Here is a 16,762-nt window from a genome sequence, read left to right as displayed (position 1 = left end):
GCCACATAAACGTGGGTGCCTATCAAATTCATGTCATCTAACACCACGCTCACCCGAATGTTTTGGTTGTCTGTTCTGATTAGATGATATGGATAATATCCGTGCAGGAGTAGGTTGCATTTTACTGAGAGGTGTCCTTACCTACTACTAGTACTATTTTTTTTTTTTTCTTTCAGCCAGTGATTTTTTTTTTTTTTGTAATGCAAAAGACTTTCATTTTTAACATCTTGATGCAAGTCAAAGAATGTTTATGAGCTCAGTGCAACTCTTTAATATGTAGCATGCCTTGCCCCATAATTTGAGCAACCAGCATCTGCATTTGGGTGGCATGGTGCTGTTAAGATCAAAGGACAGGAGCCAACCATTGCTTTGAAAATTCAGAAAGAAATTGGGGGCTTAGATCAACAAATGTATGTTAATTACGCAAATTTCTGAGTTGAAAAGCAAAATGGTTGTCTGGCGGCAGCCGAGAGTGACTAGTTTATTTAGTCTAGTTGGTCTAATAGAAGATATCAATCTCTACCAATCTAGCTAGTTTAATAAAATATATCAACTTTACCATGAGTTCTGATTAGTTTATTTGACTAGTTTATTCTTTTCCTCAAGATCAAACCCATTTGTGGTAATTTTTTTGTCAGTTTGGTGGCAGTTGTCTTCAGGCACTCGTTGGCACAGTGAACTGGGAAGTGAGGTGCTGAGTCCTCTATTGCAATGATGATACTGCAACCCAGCTCTTACATAGTACTTTTCACCTATAACTCTCAACACACTTTATAGAGGAGATTAGTATTATTTTTCCTATTTACCAGATGAGACAGAGCGGTGGAGTGACTTGTCTGACATCAATCATCAGGCCAGTTGCAGAATTAGGAATAGAGCCCCCAGATGACTCAAGTGCCAGTCCAGGGCTCAAACCACACTGCCTTTCCTGGTGGCCAGTTGAATAATTGGGGTGGTGCATCAGCCCTGGGCACTGACTATAGAGGGAATGCCAGAGTTGTCCCTTGACTCTGGGAATCTTTGCTAAGGCTTGCACAGCCCTGCATTGCTCCTGCCCAGCCCTAGGAGCCATAGAAGTAGCATATCTGGAGGACATGGAGCAAGCAGGATGGTGCTTCCCTCCCCACATACCCTAGGAGTCTTTGCTACAGTAGACCACAGCCTGGCTGCACCCCTGCTTCTGCTGGACCCCATAAATGGTAGAGGGTAAAAATCTGAACTCATTTAGCCTATTCACTGATTTGTTTTAGCACTTCCGAATTCACATTTGCACTTAGGTATTTTCATTCCATTGGGATTCAGATATCTTTGCCTAAGGACGCTGCATTTGTGCCTGATCACAGTATTTTCATCCACTTCGGAGCTACTGAAGAAAAATTCAGACCTGTTACCTAACTGTGGGAGAAGAGGTGACTGGGTTAAGGCAAAGCTCTCATTGGCTGTGTTTCTGGTAAGTATTCCTGAGGATAGCACATGCTAATAGAAAGCATGAGCTTTCATTGACAGACTCTGACATGAAAAGAGAGACCTGTTTGATGCATTTCTCATTACTAGGCAAACAGAAGGTCAAACTAATTAGTTCTCCTGATAACTTGCTTACTCCATCAGGGGAAAGCTTGAGTGTATTTGAACAAAACTGGCGTGCAATGCAACAGAGAATTACCTTCTGAAATCATTAAAGAAACATTAAGGACATCACAAATGTAATGCAGCTGAGTAGATTACAAGCTTTTGTTAAACCACTGCATATTTAAAATGAGGTGTAATTTCTACCTTCATTTAATGCACCTTCATGTCTCTAATGAAGACTCTCGTGAATATTAGAGAATGGGAAACTTTATATGTCCCAGGAGGAGGGCAGAAACGCAGATTTCACACAGATAATTCAACCAATTGTTCTCTGGCCAGATATAGTCACTGACTGTGTTTTAATCTAACTAGTTTGGATTCTTATAACCGGGGGAAATTGTGTCTATATTAGAAAGGTAATCTCAGCAGTGACATTTGCCAATATGGAGGAAGGCTAATGTGTGGTAAAGAGAAACCGGCCAGCTGGATATTGTAACAGTTTGAGAGCGAAGCATGATTGTAGGAATCCTATGACATGAACCCTCCGTGGAATTTCAACTCCATACTTTCCGTATGAGGTTATAGAAAGCCTTTAGTTCAGTGGGGTTCGGTAGAAATCCCTGTATTGAGATTGCGTACTGTTTTTCAGTATTAAAGAAACCACGATCTTGGGGAAAAAAAAATCAAAACGTTTCCATCGTTAGCAGCAAGCCTTATTAAAAGTTGCTGGGGCAGAAGTGAGTATGCCTTTTAATTACTGTAATTATGTGGCCATATGCTATTTTCCCACAAGACCTTTGTCCCCTTGTGTGTGTCCGCACTGCATTGAATGAATAACAATGAGACTTGCCATGAAATAATGCATCTGGCATTTCCTAAAGTTTGAGTGGTGGATTTTGCAAATTCAGGGCTGCCCAACTTCAGTGCAGCATGGGCTCTATGCTGTGAGGGTTGTCTCCCCAGTTCCCCTCTTCTCACGTGGGTAGCACACAGCTCCCAGCCTCTTATATCATTGATGGCACATGGCCCCCTGCCACATGGGCAGTGCCTGTGGTGCATGGTCCCTTCCCCTATTCGTGGCAGTGGGAGAGGTGGCTGCAGGACCCACAGATCACACGTGATCCATGTAGCAGAATGCCCTCCCAGCATCTCCCCAGACCTTTCTATTAGGCTTTTCTATACTATTGTTTTCTTACCTGTCTATCACTCCGATTGCTAAGCAACCAGCTCTGCCTATGTGACCTGGACAGGTAAATTCCCGAGGGAGGGGGAGCCTGCTCCCTTTTGTCTCAAGTTTCCTGCCACTGCAAGTCATGTGACTAGCTTTCTCACCAGGCAAGGTGATGTCATTTGAAAGTACCGGGCTTCAGCCAATGGGGCTGCTCCTGGTGGGACCCCTTAGTGATGAGGTGATGATAGGGGATAAAAGGGGTTCCCATATAGAAGGAGGGGAAGAGCCATGCTGGAAAGCAGGGAGAGAGCTTTCATGCTGGAGCCCTAAGGGTCCTGGGGAGAGAGGAAGAGCAGCTGAACACTGCAGCCCTCTCCCTCTCTCTCTTGAAACGGGACACACAAGAAACTGCCTGCTTCCAGAGGAAACAACCATCCTCTGGATGTTACTTGTGAGTAAGCTACTTGAGATCTATCTAAACATATAGCTTGCAGTACAGCAGTTGTGCAATCAACGGCTTCCTAGCCACCCTGTTTGCTCTAAGGTTATTCTGCGATACCTCTCTATTCTGTACCCTACCCCAAACTTACTCCCTGTAACCAATAAAGTTCTCCATCATTCTAAGTGTGGTGACCTGGCTGGGAAAGGGGCATGCCTTTGTGTCCCCTTGGTCCGGCTGAATAAGGGAGACCACGAGTTGTATTCCAGGCCAAGTTCATCCAGTGCGTCAAGCACCCTAAAGGTCTACAACACCTGTGCATCCCAGGGGGCACAGGGCCGCGGACAGACTGAGACTTTGGGTGATGGCAGCGATGACCCCAGGCTCGCAGGTGTGCTCTAGGAAGGGGGCGGCCAGACGAGAGGTGCCCCAGGGCAGCACTTAGAGCCTGGTTGGTGGTTGGGTGCAGTGAGGTGCATGGCTCAGTGCAGGAGCGCCCCCTTTTGGCCCGCCACAATCCACAGGCCACGAGTTGGACAGCCCTGTTGTAACTGAGCAAAATCTTTTTTGACACACGGACTAAGTATAGACAGTCAAAAGGCCTGAAGCTGAATTTCATAGACATTAGGGTTGGAAGGGACCCCGAAGGATCATCAAGTCCAGCCCCCTGCTCCAGAGGCAGGAAGTCAGCTGGGGTCATAGGATCCCAGCAAGATAAACATCCAAATTTCTCTTGAAGGCATTCAAAGTAGGTGCTTGAACCAACTCCAGTGGCAGTCTATTCCAGACCTTGGGGACTTAGACAGTAAAGAAGTTCTTCCTTATGTCCAGCCTGAAATGGTCTTGGAGGAGTTTATGACCGTTTGATCTTGTCATCCCTTGGGGCGCTCTGATGAACAAATGTTCGCCCAGATCCTGGTGAGAACCCCTTATAAACTTAAAGGCAGCCATCAGATCACCCCTGAGCCTGCGCTTTTCCTGGCTGAAGAGTCCCATGACTCTCAGCCTCTTATCATAAGGTCTGTTTTCCTGATCTCTGATCATGCGTGTGGCTCTCCTCTGGACTCTCTCAAGCTTCTCCACATCCTTTTTGAATTGTGGAGCCGAGAACTGGACGTAGTACTCCAGCTGCGGCCTCACCAAGGCCGAGTACAATGGGAGAATGATGTCCTGAGATTTGCTGGAAAAGCATTTATGGATGCAAGCCAGCGTTTTGCTCGCTTTACTAGCAGCAGCAGCATCACATTGAAGGCTCATGTTTATCTTGTGGTCAGTCGTGACCCCCAAGTCCCTTTCATCACTGAATTGATTCAATCTGTGCAGGGTAGTCTAAGCTGCAAAGATTGAACCAATAAGCAAGTGAACAGACATTTGCTTTTGATTCAGGAAATGCAGCCACTTGCCTGCAGTGGCTAAGGCTAGAAGCCGGGGGGGTGCTAGAACATGGCTCTGGCATGTAGCCAGCATGGTCTGTGTGTTTGTTTCCTCTTCCTGCTGGTCCTGAGGTCTCTGGGATTTGCAGTCCACAATCACAGCAGCAGGACTCTGCAGGATTGCTCATCATTTCCTCTTCCTGCTTACAGGTGCCTGTGGTATTTGTAGACCACAGTCACAGCCAGCAGTAAGTTTTTTAACAGGGCAAGGCAGCTCCTTACTTGGTGGGGGAGGGGGGGAGGAGGGAAGTTTAACTCCCTTCCCTGGCACCAAATCCCTGCTGGGGTTTGGCTGAGATGGGGGGCAACCCCAACCCTGCCTCCCATCCCCAACCCTTCTCTGCTGGACCAGACAGCACGCTGGGACGCTGGGGGACTGTGATTTAACTTTAAACAGGAAGGGGTCTGGGACTGAAGTTTCATACACCAGTTTGACCCAAATCAATTAAGTCTGATACTACATTCAACCAGGTTTATCTTGAACCAATGGCAGCCATTTTGAAACTGGTTTATGTGCACTGAACTTTAGTTCTGTTACAGGTTTAAACTAGTTTCTGATCACTTTAACCAGTTTATGTGTAGCTTCTGTCCCTAGCCACAGTGTTTGGCATACAGTTCATTATTGCCTAGCCCTAGTGGTGTCAACCAAGGCCATGTCTCTCTTGTCCTAAGTGCTGTATAAACACACAGCTAGACTCTGCCTCAAAGACCTTGCAATCCAAGTAGACAAGACAGAGTGAGAGAGAGGAAGTATTTTTACCAACCTTTTTACTGACTGGGCCCCAAAACAAAGAGGCTCCATCTATATAGTGCAGTGCAGTTGTGTGTAAAGATACTTCAGATATTTGGAATCGAAAGTGGTGTAAAGGATCAGCAGAGCCTGGCTGGCCCAACCATTTGGCCTGGCTGCTAATGTTGCTATCCTGGGAAATGAGGTGCCCAGCGCAGCTCATTTGGAGCTAGCCTGGGCCTCTCTACAAGGTGCCGCATTGCTCCATGAAGATGGGTCATAAGTGACTCACCCTAGGTCTCCCAGAGAGTGTGTGGTCCAGTCTAGGACTGCTGGGATGACTCTTTCCTTATTCCTGTTCAGGTTTTTTCTTTGCCCAAAGGGTAAAGATATCTTGCCATGTGGGGATGAATGCACATGGTTCTTTGTATAGCACAATAAGAAGCCTTGTGGTTCGGCAAGTATACCTAGATGCTTTTTAAGAGCCATTTCAGGGAATGCTAGTCATTGACAAACTGCACTCACTTTTTTCCCCCACCCTCAATGTTGAAAAAAGTGGAACAAATTAAAATAAAAAATGAGAGCAAGCCCTGAGGCACAAGAGCCTGCACTTCAGTTACACGGCTCTGTGTTTTGGCAGGTTATCTGTGCAAATGGATGTTCATCCAGCAAGAACTTTGAAGAGATCCTACTTTCAAATGTTGACAGTTGAAACAGCACAATTGCCACGTTCATAGGGCTTTTTAGAGGGGCAAAGACATTTTTGCTTGAGAATTTATACTGCTGACTGAGACATGGTGGTGTTAGGATAAAAAACGGTGTCTTTCTTGTATAAACTAGTCAATCCTTGACAAAAACCCTGTAAAATTTGGTCTGCGGATGGAGTTTAGGAGTTAGCCCAAGAAGTGGAATTGTTCAGCAGACCTGTACCAAAAACTAATTCCTTTAGTATTTCCAGTTTCTATAAAACATTTTAAGGGCCTAAAGATTTATACTGCAAAATTGTTTCGATTCCCAATCCAAACTTTTTGGTGCTTAGAGTTTTGGCACTGTTTAACTTCGCAGTTGGAAACAAAGGTACAAAGAACAATAGTTTAATATCTTTTTAGCTAATCTTTCTCATCTCACCCCTTTTCTTCTTGGTATATTCCCTGCTGGTTCCTTCTGTTTTACCTTGACATCTAGGCTCCGAACATGCATAAACAACACCTGATGGTGTCAGTGGGACTGCTGCATACATGAGTTTCCTCACAGTAGCGTCCTGCCAACAGTGATGACATTTCAGCCTTGAATTTGACATTGATATTTATTCCAAAGAGAACTAAGGACCCAGTGGTTCCTTGTATGTAAAAAATATATATTATATAAAAGGATTTTTTTGTCTTGACTAATAGATCTTAATGGCAGCTTCCTAGACTGTTGAGAGAATTCTTGCTAATTCTTAGGTTTTTTAAACACATTCTGAAATGATGAGAATAGTTTGCCAAGTCATGACAAATGAACGTATTTTTCATTTACTTGCTCTGTTTAAAACATAAAGGGCTACATTTATAATTATTTGCCCGCTTCCATAACTTGTTTTTTTTAGACTTTTAACTTCCTGCTTTATTTTGTCTAAAACTATTGACGCTATTTTTATAATCTGTGTCACGATAATAAGATGGAGCTTCCATGTGCCATCCACCTATTCAAAAGGGTTTTTGGGTGGGGTTTAGCTTGGGGTTTCTTCTTGTGAACTGTGACATAATAGATGTGCAGTTCAAATAATTTAACTGACTCCAGCTTAGGTGGATTTGCTACCTGGCTGGCTGGTAATAATTAAAAAGTATGCATAACACTATTTTTTTTTTTTATTTGCCCATGCTTTGATTTGCAGTGATGGAATGCAGCTGCTATTTGCACTAGGCCAGTATCACACCGTCCTTACGATGTCAGCTTTTCTAGGGCTGAATCATGCAAACGCTTGTTATCTATCATCGTGTTCAGGACTGTTTATGTGAGCGAAGTTATTTACACATAAGTACTGTCAGGCTGGATATCAAAAATAGCATGCAATGGAGTTCTGTGAAAGGTCTTGAGGAAAGCAAATGTTGCAAATACAGAGCTTAAATACTGTGGCATGCATCAAGAAGGATTGCATAAAATTGTGTTTCCCCAAATTAATCTATGGGAGAGGGTTCTGCTGAGCTATGCTGCTTTACATTATTGGAGATCTAACCTAACAATCCTCCACTACCATGCGTTAATTTTGAGGAGAGATGATTAAATCTACAGGTCTTGCATGAACATGTTGGTAGAGTATCTGGGTAGTAGTCCAGTGGGATCTTATATTTAGAGCCAGTCAAATGTCTTTGTTAACAATGAAATTATTGACCTATCTTCCACTGATATGCAGGGAGGGCAAAAGGCTGTAAGGAGCAAGTTTACCACTAATGGCTCCCCATCTGAGAAACATGCTTTGTTTGCCAAATTTGCCATATAAGATGTAGGGAACTTGTGCTGTTGGCAGTGCAGAACAGTGGGCAGAGATGAGGGTAGTACTTATATTTCACCATGTCTGGTAGCAACTGAACAATCCCGAATCTCTTCTTGGTATGAATTAGAAGCAGCTCTCTTGAAATCAGGGAAGCTTTTCTAGGCAAACGACTATTCACCAAAGCTCCTCGGGGGGGAAAACGAGGAGCAATGGTCATAAACTCCTAGAAGAAGGTTTCAGACTGGATATAAGGAAAAACTTCTTGACAGTTTGTGTACCCAGACTCCCTGCAGGGGTGGTGGAGGCACTTACCCTGGAGATCTTCAAAAGCACACCTTGGATGCACACCTTGTTGAGGTTATTTGACCCCAGCTGTCTTTCCTGCCCAGAGCAGGGGGGCTGGACCCAGCCCTAAACTTCTGTGACTCTGTGGTATAAATGAGAGAAGGATCAGGTTATTTATTTTCTTTAAGCAAAGCATAGATTCAGTTAGGAACAGTGGCTGTGGAAAGAGTCACAACTATTTGGGAAAAGGTGGAGAGCTTAAATATGCCAATACTTTACATCATAAAAGTAGCAGGAGTAAATATCAAAATCCCTCCTAGCCACACACAAACAGAAACGGGCTTCTGAATTTGCCCTCAGATATATCCCTTTCCAAAGTCCTGAGTGTTTTAGGCAGATCCATCACTTGGCAGCACTTCTCTCACTTGTCCTGTGGAGAACACTATGATAGCATTTGCAGCAATCTTGCGAGTGCCATACGGCTGAGTTTCTATGAGCAGAGGTGTTACACTAGAGTGACGCTTACACGATACCAGCATCCAGCCTCTTTTTCACCCTGCAGTATATATCAAGTATCTAATCAAAACGATCCTTCCCAAATGTTACCTGCAGGAATATAGATATTGCAGTCCAACTATGCAGAATTTATTACCACTTGGCTCATATTTTGCTCTCATAAAATTCTGTCAGAAACTTCTGTCAGTTTAACAATTTCTGGAAAGGAAGCAGAGTGACTTTCTCTTAGGGGAACAGGTAGGTCTCATTATGTGCAAGTCATTTCCAACAGAAGCTAGAATGAGTGAGAAAGGGAGGCTGGCCCTAGCGACACACTAGTAATTCATTCTCCTGAAAATATTTTCTGTTGTAAAGGGGCAACGTGGAACGGCTTGACATCTGGGATGGACAGCAGTGCACCGTCTTTTAAATCTGTATTGGTGTGTGTAACAGGGAACCAGGGGCCTGCCTGATGCTTGAAGGGAGAAGCAGCAGCCAGGAGATTACCCAGGTGGGGAGCCTGCTTTTTATGAGTTACAGAATAACAGCCTACCAGGGTTGTATAGGCTGGGAGGGACTATTTCAGAGCTAGCTGCTCTGCAGTAGTATACTCGGGCAGAGGTTGCTCGGGTAGTGGAGTGCCTGTTGCAGAGCTAGCTGCTCTACAGTAGTACCTTGCCTGGTTTACATTGGGGCATGGCTGTAGCTCCTATCTCAGCAGTTGTAAACTGCTCTGGAGGCCAGCCAGCTAGCCTAATTACAAGCACCTGGGGAGGCTGAGAACCACATGACCAGAAGGGGCAGAGTTTAGGCAGTATATAAGCCCAGGGCTTGAACCTTTGGGGCAGTCTGGCCCTACAGGCTGCCGGGAAGGAGCTCTACACTGAGAGGACTATAGCTGAGAGACTTACTAATATCTGCCTGCAATGCGGGCTGCAAGTAAGGAACTAAAGGCTTGCAGGAAAGAGTTTGTTACACCCTCCATTGGCTTACAGTTTGTGTTGTAGCCAGTGTGCTTATGTTTTCATTATAGTTGGGACTATCAGGAGAGGTTGGGGTTCATTGGTGCCTGTTGGGCACATGGCTGTGATGAGCCCAGTCAGGGGCCAAAGGGGTGAAGCCTAAGCTTGAGAAATTCACAGCAAGTGGAAGCTGGATGCTGGACTCCTGGCCCTGTCTAAGAGGGGTGGAAATGGGGCCAAGACTCCTCAGCCCTAGAAGGGTGAGACTACAGCTTTGTGGGGGGGGGGGGGGGTAGACAACAGCCTGGAGGGATGCAACTATAGCCTTAGAGGGGGCAGAGCCAGGGCTAGAGGCCCACAGCCCTTGAGAGGCAAAGCCATAGCCTTGGAGGGGTGGGATTGGGGCCAGAGGCCCAGAGCCCTAGTGTGAGATCTTGATCTTCTATAGGGAAAGGCACTTCTGAAGTGGTTAACTGTTAACACCTGTGAGTCATGGGCAGAGCTGGAGGCCATGAAATTGGCCCCTAATGCCAATGGTATGATAGGGTGACAAGCCAGGAAGGCTCACCTGATGCCTGAGGCCAGGACGAGGATCAGCTGGGTCTAAAGGAACCCACAGATGAGCAGTAGACGAAGGCTTCCTTGGATCCTGGGGGCAGCCCAGAGGCACCAATTCTTAAGATGATGGACCTGTGAAAAGTTTTATGTATTTCAGGTGACAGCCCTCTTTCCAAAGGGGACCAGGGCCCTTAGGCCCCCACCTACTCGGCTCCTCTGGGGCAGCCTCCCTTTCCCCAAATAACATAATAATAGCATGTGGTGGCAGGTGAGAGAGAGAGAAAAGGGGAGGGTAGGTGGAGAGCCACAGCTGGGCAGGAGTTGAGGCCACCAGCAGGCAGCATGGCCACCCCTGGGACTTGGTCCTGCTACAGCGTGACACAAAAAGAACTGAGAGGCTTGTCAGTGTTGGGACACTTGGCATATATTTTATTTAGATTGCAATAAGCACTACCTTGCTGTATTAAAAGTTAGTATCTGTTCTGAGCAGTTGCATGATAGCTGATTAGCTGATTGTCAGTCCCAGCCCATGCACTGCACCAAAGTCTTGAACTTGTAGTAGCTCCATGGAGTAGTTTGAAAATAACAGAACACATGCAATTTAATACAATCTGGAGATACTCATCCCATGAAAAGTCATAACTGTGCTACCATATGGTTGTACTTGGTCCATGTTTTACTGCTTGAACACATGGATGCTCATGTTTATATGCAGTTAACATGTCCTAAGTGTAATGTGTGACATGGTTCAGAGTTTGCTCTCAACTCCTCAACAGTTTTGCCTCTATCCTTGGAAGAGTCTTTGAAAAGATTATTAAGGATCATATTTTGAGTCCAGCGGGAAAAATAATGCAGCAGAGCAACTAGCGTGGATTCGTAGCAGGTAGATCATGCCTGACTTAATCTGGTTTCATTTTATGACCAGGTCACAAAACGCTTAGATGCAGGAGTATAAAGGGATGTCGTTTTCTTGGATTTTAGGAAGGCCTTCGATACGGTATCTCATCCCATTCTCATAAATAAAGGAGCTGTGACTTAGATGTTTACACAGCCTGGTGGGTGGCAAATTAGCTTGGGGGCTGCACTCAGAGTGGTAGTAGACAGGTCTGCATTGACCTGGAAGGATGTGGGTAGTGGGGTCCTGCAGGACTCTGTCCTGGGACCTGTACTCTTCAATGTTTTCATCAGTGACTTGGATGTGGGTGTGAAGTGTACTCTGTCCATGTTTGCAGATGATACTAAATTGTGGGGTGACATGAACACGCCAGAGGGTAGGGAACAATTGCAGGCAGACGTGGACAGATTAGAAAAGTGGACAATACACAGTAAGATGCAGTACAACAAGGACAAATGCACAGTGCTGCACCTAGGGCATAAAAATATCCAGCATACCTACTGGCTAGAAAATGACCCTCTCAGCAGCACAGAAGCAGAAAGGGATCTTGGAGTCATAGCAGACTCCAAGATGAACATGAATTGTCAGCGTGACGAAATCATCAGCAAAGCTAACTGCACTTTATCATGCATCAGCAGATGTATGACAAATAGATCCAAGGAGGTGGTACTTCCCCTCTATGCAGCATTGGTCAGACTGCAGTTGGAGTACTGTGTCCAGTTTTGGGTGCCGTACTTCAAGAAGGATGTGGATAGCCTCAAGAAGGTCCAGAGAAGGGCCACTTGTATGGTTAAGGGTTGACAGGACAAGCCCTATGAGGAGAGACTGAGGGACCTGGACCTCTTCAGCCTCTGCAAGAGAAGGCCGAGAGGTGATCTTGTGGCTGCCTACAAATTCAGTACGGGAATGCAGCAAGGGATCGGAGATGCTCTGTTCACCAGGGCACCTCTTGGGGTAACAAGGAGCAATGGTCACAAACTGACAGTGAGCAGATTTAGGCTAGATATCAGGGAAAACTTCTTCACGGTAAGGGTGGCCAAAGTTTGGAGTGGACTTCCAAGGGAGGTGGTGATTTCCCCTACCTTGGGGGTCTTTAAGAGAAGGCTGGATAGGCATCTGACTGGGGTCATCTGACCCCAGTACTCTTTCCTGGCCAGGCAGGGGGTTGGACTCGGTGATCTGTTGAGGTCCCTTCTGACCCTAGCATCTGTGAATCTATAATGATTAACCTCACAAAACTTAATTTGAGCACAGCAAGCAATCCTTCCTTCCCTCACCCAGAAGAGTTGTGATATTTAATGTTGAGCACTCACTATGTATTATTGCTGTGGGCATTGTTTTTCCAAAGTTTCAATATACCTAAAGTAATTATGCAATATTAGAAATGTATTTCTGACTGCATTTTTCTGTTCTTTCCCTGCCTTTCCCTCCCCCCCCCAGTGAAAATACCATCTTTTGAATACTTATCAAGAAGGTGTGCACATAACTTGTGGAAACGTGTTGAACTGTACACAGTGGCTGGGTCCAGATGAGTTGTGCCAATGCTACTCATCCCCAGGGAATGCCCCTGCATGTGCGTCTGGTGCATGGTAAGTTGCCCTGGGTGGGGTAGAGGAGGCTGGGACCAGCACCTGGGGTGGCCCCAGCAGCTGTACCTGGGGGCCTCCTGGGGCTCCAGTGGTGGCGATCTGGCAACGGGGAGCCCAGTTGGCAGCCAGAGTGTATCTGCAGCTCTCAGGCTCTGGTTTTGGGTGATGCACACTGCTGCCATGTGCACCACTCCATTTTTTTCAGGTGTGGGTTTTTTGGTTTGTTTGTTTTTTTTTCACACCTGGATCTCTCTCTGCACTGGAAATGAACAGCATAGGAAATGCCTGCATGTGGAACACGTGTGGTGCACAGCACCACAGACAGGTCTGCAGTGCCACATACTGCAGGTGCAAACTCATCTGGAGCCACCCACTGTGGATATATTTTCCCTTAAAAATATATGGAACATAAGCCACTACTGATCATTTTTTGGATGCAATGTATTGTTTGCATGTCTGTTATAGGACACTTCCAAATCATATTTATAAATTATTCTATTGCAAATATTAATCTTTATATTTTAAAAATTAATTTTACGATCTGAATGGATTCCATTGGTAATGAGCCCAGTGTTGTCTTGGTTCCTGCGAAGCATCATGGACATGTGCTGAGCAAGAAGTAGTTTCTTCTTACAGGAAGCTAAGCTAAGTGTCTTAAATCGTAAATTGGCTTCTCAGCTATAATGGGGACAGCGATATCTCCCACGTCATGGAGGCTTTGTGAGCCACATGGATATAACGGTGATGGCAGCCAGGGGGAAGACAGAAAAAAGATGCTTCCACTTCTCTCTTTCAAAGAGCATCTGACTATCTTTCAATGGTGCTTTCACCATTGTGAGTAGCAGTTGTCACATGGCTTGTTCTTTCTTTCATCTGATGAGTTTTAGCTTCTAAAGGAGCATCATGGCTGTACTCTTTACTCTCCTGGCTGATTATAAAACAAATTCTCTTTCAAAGTTTCTAACGGTCCCAGTTAGGCTGCCATATCCTTCACTGGTGCGTGTTTTTCCCTGTACACAGCAGAACCACAAGAAAGAACAGAATAAATCTCCTGATAGAGGACACCGCATAGCACCTTGTGTTTAATAGGCTGCATTTGAGGTGAACATAAAATGGTAGCTGTTACAGCAGATAATACCTACATGTGTAAAGTTGTAGTACTCAAAGCAAACAGTCACATACACTGAGCCTGTCCACTATAATTCAATAAACCTTGGCTTGTGTGTGGTCAGCATTTTGATTGTGATCAAATGTTTCCACCAAGTAAGACACCTGAGAGGTGATATCCCCCCTGGTTCCTCATTTGGCTAAATAATATTCCCGATAAAGTTAGGGATTAAAGAGGAAACTCAGAAAATATGAGCGAGAGGGAACTCTGGAAGCTGCAGCTTAACGCTGATACGCTGATGCCACCTCACTGCAGCCTTGCAGGTATACAAATGGCAACAAATACAATAATATGACAGTCATCCTTCCTTCCCAGTGGGGCTGTGCGAAGCTTTGGGCGCTGATTCGATTCGGAGGAGATTCAGCCTGATTCGGTGGCCGAATCTCAGAATCTGAATCGAATCGGGGGACCAATTAAAAGGTCTGAATTGATTTGAAACTATCTGAATTGATTCAGAAATTCAGGCAGTCCCCGCTGGCTGCAGTAGGGAGCTGGACCTGGACTCCATGCTGATAAGTAGGGGGCTGAGGAGGGGGGAGGGGACCATGGGGGGGACCCCTGCCAGGCCTCATTCCCTGCCTGCTCCCCCAGCCCCCCTGAGTGGGGGCCAATCCCCACTGCCCCATGCCACATGGGGGGCTCTGCCATGAGCCTCCCAACCCTGGCCTGCTTTCCCAACCCACCCCATGGCTGTCCTGCCCGCCCCAGCTCCTGGCCCTTTAAAAACAAACAAAAAAGCCCCCAACTCACCGGCTGCTGCAACATGGGGCAGTGGGTATCACCCCCCACCTGGCAGGAACTGGTGAGGCAGAGCTTTTTTTTTCCCCAAAGAGCCGGGAGCTTGGAGAGCAGACGGGGATGGGCCCTGTACGATTCTTAGATGCAGCCGATTTGGCAGCAGCCGAATCTCTGAATCAGATAGGGCCCGAATCGATTTGGGACAGCGATTCGAATGACCGAATTGAATCCCTGTCCCCTGAATCGGCCGAATCTGAAACAAATACTAGCCACTTCGCACAGGCCTACTACCCAGCTGGGGCTACCTATTTCTACTTCCTGCCATGTTTTAATTACAAAGTATCCATTCAAGTCCAGGGAAGAGGAGCCAACCCCTTGTGCCTGGGATTGAATTGATGGACATAGCAATCATTCCTGGCTGAAACAGTTTTACCAGTTCAGAATCTAAGCAGATCAGACTTTAATGCTTGCCATGGTCTTTTTAATACTCAAAAATAGGCTTTTGTAGGATAAAATGATTGCCTTTGCATTCTGCACTTCTCTTGCTTGGCCCTAAGTAACTAACATTCCTGTGGATTATGAAAAGAGAAACCATGCTTTTGTTTTTCCCCAGTACAAATGTGAAAGTCTCTCTCTACTGTTTTTATTCCTTTTAATTTCATTGACCATGACTGAGCAATGAGGTTGATGCCTTCAACTTAGTAGGAGACCCTGGGAGTCCAACTCTTTTTGGTTTGTTTTGCAAAGGAAGGATTGTAATGAATGGCTTGTTTTGCTTACCATGCTTGATTATCAATACTACTTTATATTCTGACAGAATATGAATTTTACTTAATGCAAAAAATGTTATTTTCTCAAGGCTGATTTTTTTTGACTAGCACATCACTTTTCTGCTGTTTTTAGGCCCTTCTGAACTTGTTCAGCAGTTCAGGGTTTGTGTCTGCAGAAATGTCACCTCCAAAAGCAAACAAAACCCAAGGAAGCCCCTCCTCCCTCAAATCTTGATCTTAAAAGATGTAGTTTGGGGTAGTTTTTCCTTTGTTGGACCCCTAGTGGTGCAGTCTAGTTGCATTTTCTGAAACTATAAGGTCTAGAAACAAACTTTTTTTTTTTTAGTGAAAGCTAAAATATTTGTGAGGTCATGTAACTGCAAGGGTTGGGGCTTTACATAAAGAGTAGAAGACTGACAGTAAAAACACACGAGTTTGGCATCACTGTGCATTTCTAAATAACCCTGGAAGAAATAAATGATGGTTGATAAAGGGTATGTGGACAAGACTCCTTTCAAGGTAGATGCTTTACTTTAGAAACAGCAAACTGAACCGTAGCAGACTGACTTCTGCCAGTCTTGCTGTTGGTGAGTGCTCCCTTGTGTTGTGGATAGTTTCTTTTGTTTTTTCTTCTGACTCTTGAGGAGATGGGCTGCTTTTCGTCAGGTGAGTGGCAACCTGGAGTTGGAACTCAAGAGTCCCATGCTCTGACCATAAACAGCACTGCCAATCGTCAAAGACAGCAGATGCTGCAAGTGCCAGAGCTTCAAGCACATGGTTAAAAATTGGAAGCCTCCAGTCTTAAATACTTTGTGATGTGAAATGCAAAACAAGCTGTGTGAAGGCATATACAAGAGTAACAAAATGTGCGCCTGCATGAGAAAATGGATTTGAGGCGGCAGCTCATGTATAGTAGACATCAACGTACAAAGTGCGCACCTCCCATGTGAGAAACGAGAGGAAACCAAGCCCATCACACTACAGTTGTTTGATTTTTTTTCCCCCTCCCTTTCCAACCACAGAAGCTGTATGCACATTTTAATAATATTGTGGTATGAATAAGGACATCATTGTGCACAATCCTTTTGCTGACTCTAGTAATAAAGCATTCTGCCCTTTATTTATAGGACTGCCTCAAGGATCTGACAGGAGGAATTGAGTATGCTGCCAAGATATTAAATGAAATTCCCCAGAAAGACATTCAGTGCGCTAAAAGAGCCTCAAAGGCAGAAAAAGGAAGGAAATGGGCAAGGTAAGTCATACATAATGATCTCGGTTGGCGTCCATTGATCTGGTCCGGTATCCTTTGAGACTGGAATATCGATAAAAGTCTTTTAAAAGTCACTTGAATGATCTGGGTAGAGTTTGCACTCACAAACACCTAGTTCCTGCACAGCAGTTGGGCTAACTGTGAGAGTGCCGGGTTCCTTTGACCCAACTTAAATATCTGAAGGAACGGAAAGAAATTAAAAATCTTGGGATAA

The 16,762-nt window shown here is 45.2% G+C and overlaps 1 long non-coding RNA gene across 3 annotated transcripts in view; it reads left to right on the top strand.

Moving 5' to 3' along the window:
* LOC102380259 overlaps positions 1-16,762 on the top strand; it is a 62,219-nt gene that overhangs the window by 38,033 nt on the left and 7,424 nt on the right. For 2 of the 3 annotated variants that reach the window (XR_324251.1, XR_324252.1), the window contains one exon: positions 16,406-16,530. This is a non-coding gene — a long non-coding RNA (uncharacterized LOC102380259). Of the gene's footprint in view, positions 1-12,453; positions 12,603-16,405; positions 16,531-16,762 lie in introns of all 3 variants that reach the window. The other variant, XR_324250.1, reaches the window with a different exon arrangement.

This window comes from Alligator sinensis, unplaced genomic scaffold, assembly GCF_000455745.1.
Source record: "Alligator sinensis unplaced genomic scaffold, ASM45574v1 scaffold1291_1, whole genome shotgun sequence".
Lineage (NCBI taxonomy): Eukaryota > Metazoa > Chordata > Crocodylia > Alligatoridae > Alligator > Alligator sinensis.
The sequence above is the reverse complement of the archived record's forward strand: the minus strand, read 5'-3'. Positions and strand labels throughout refer to the sequence as shown.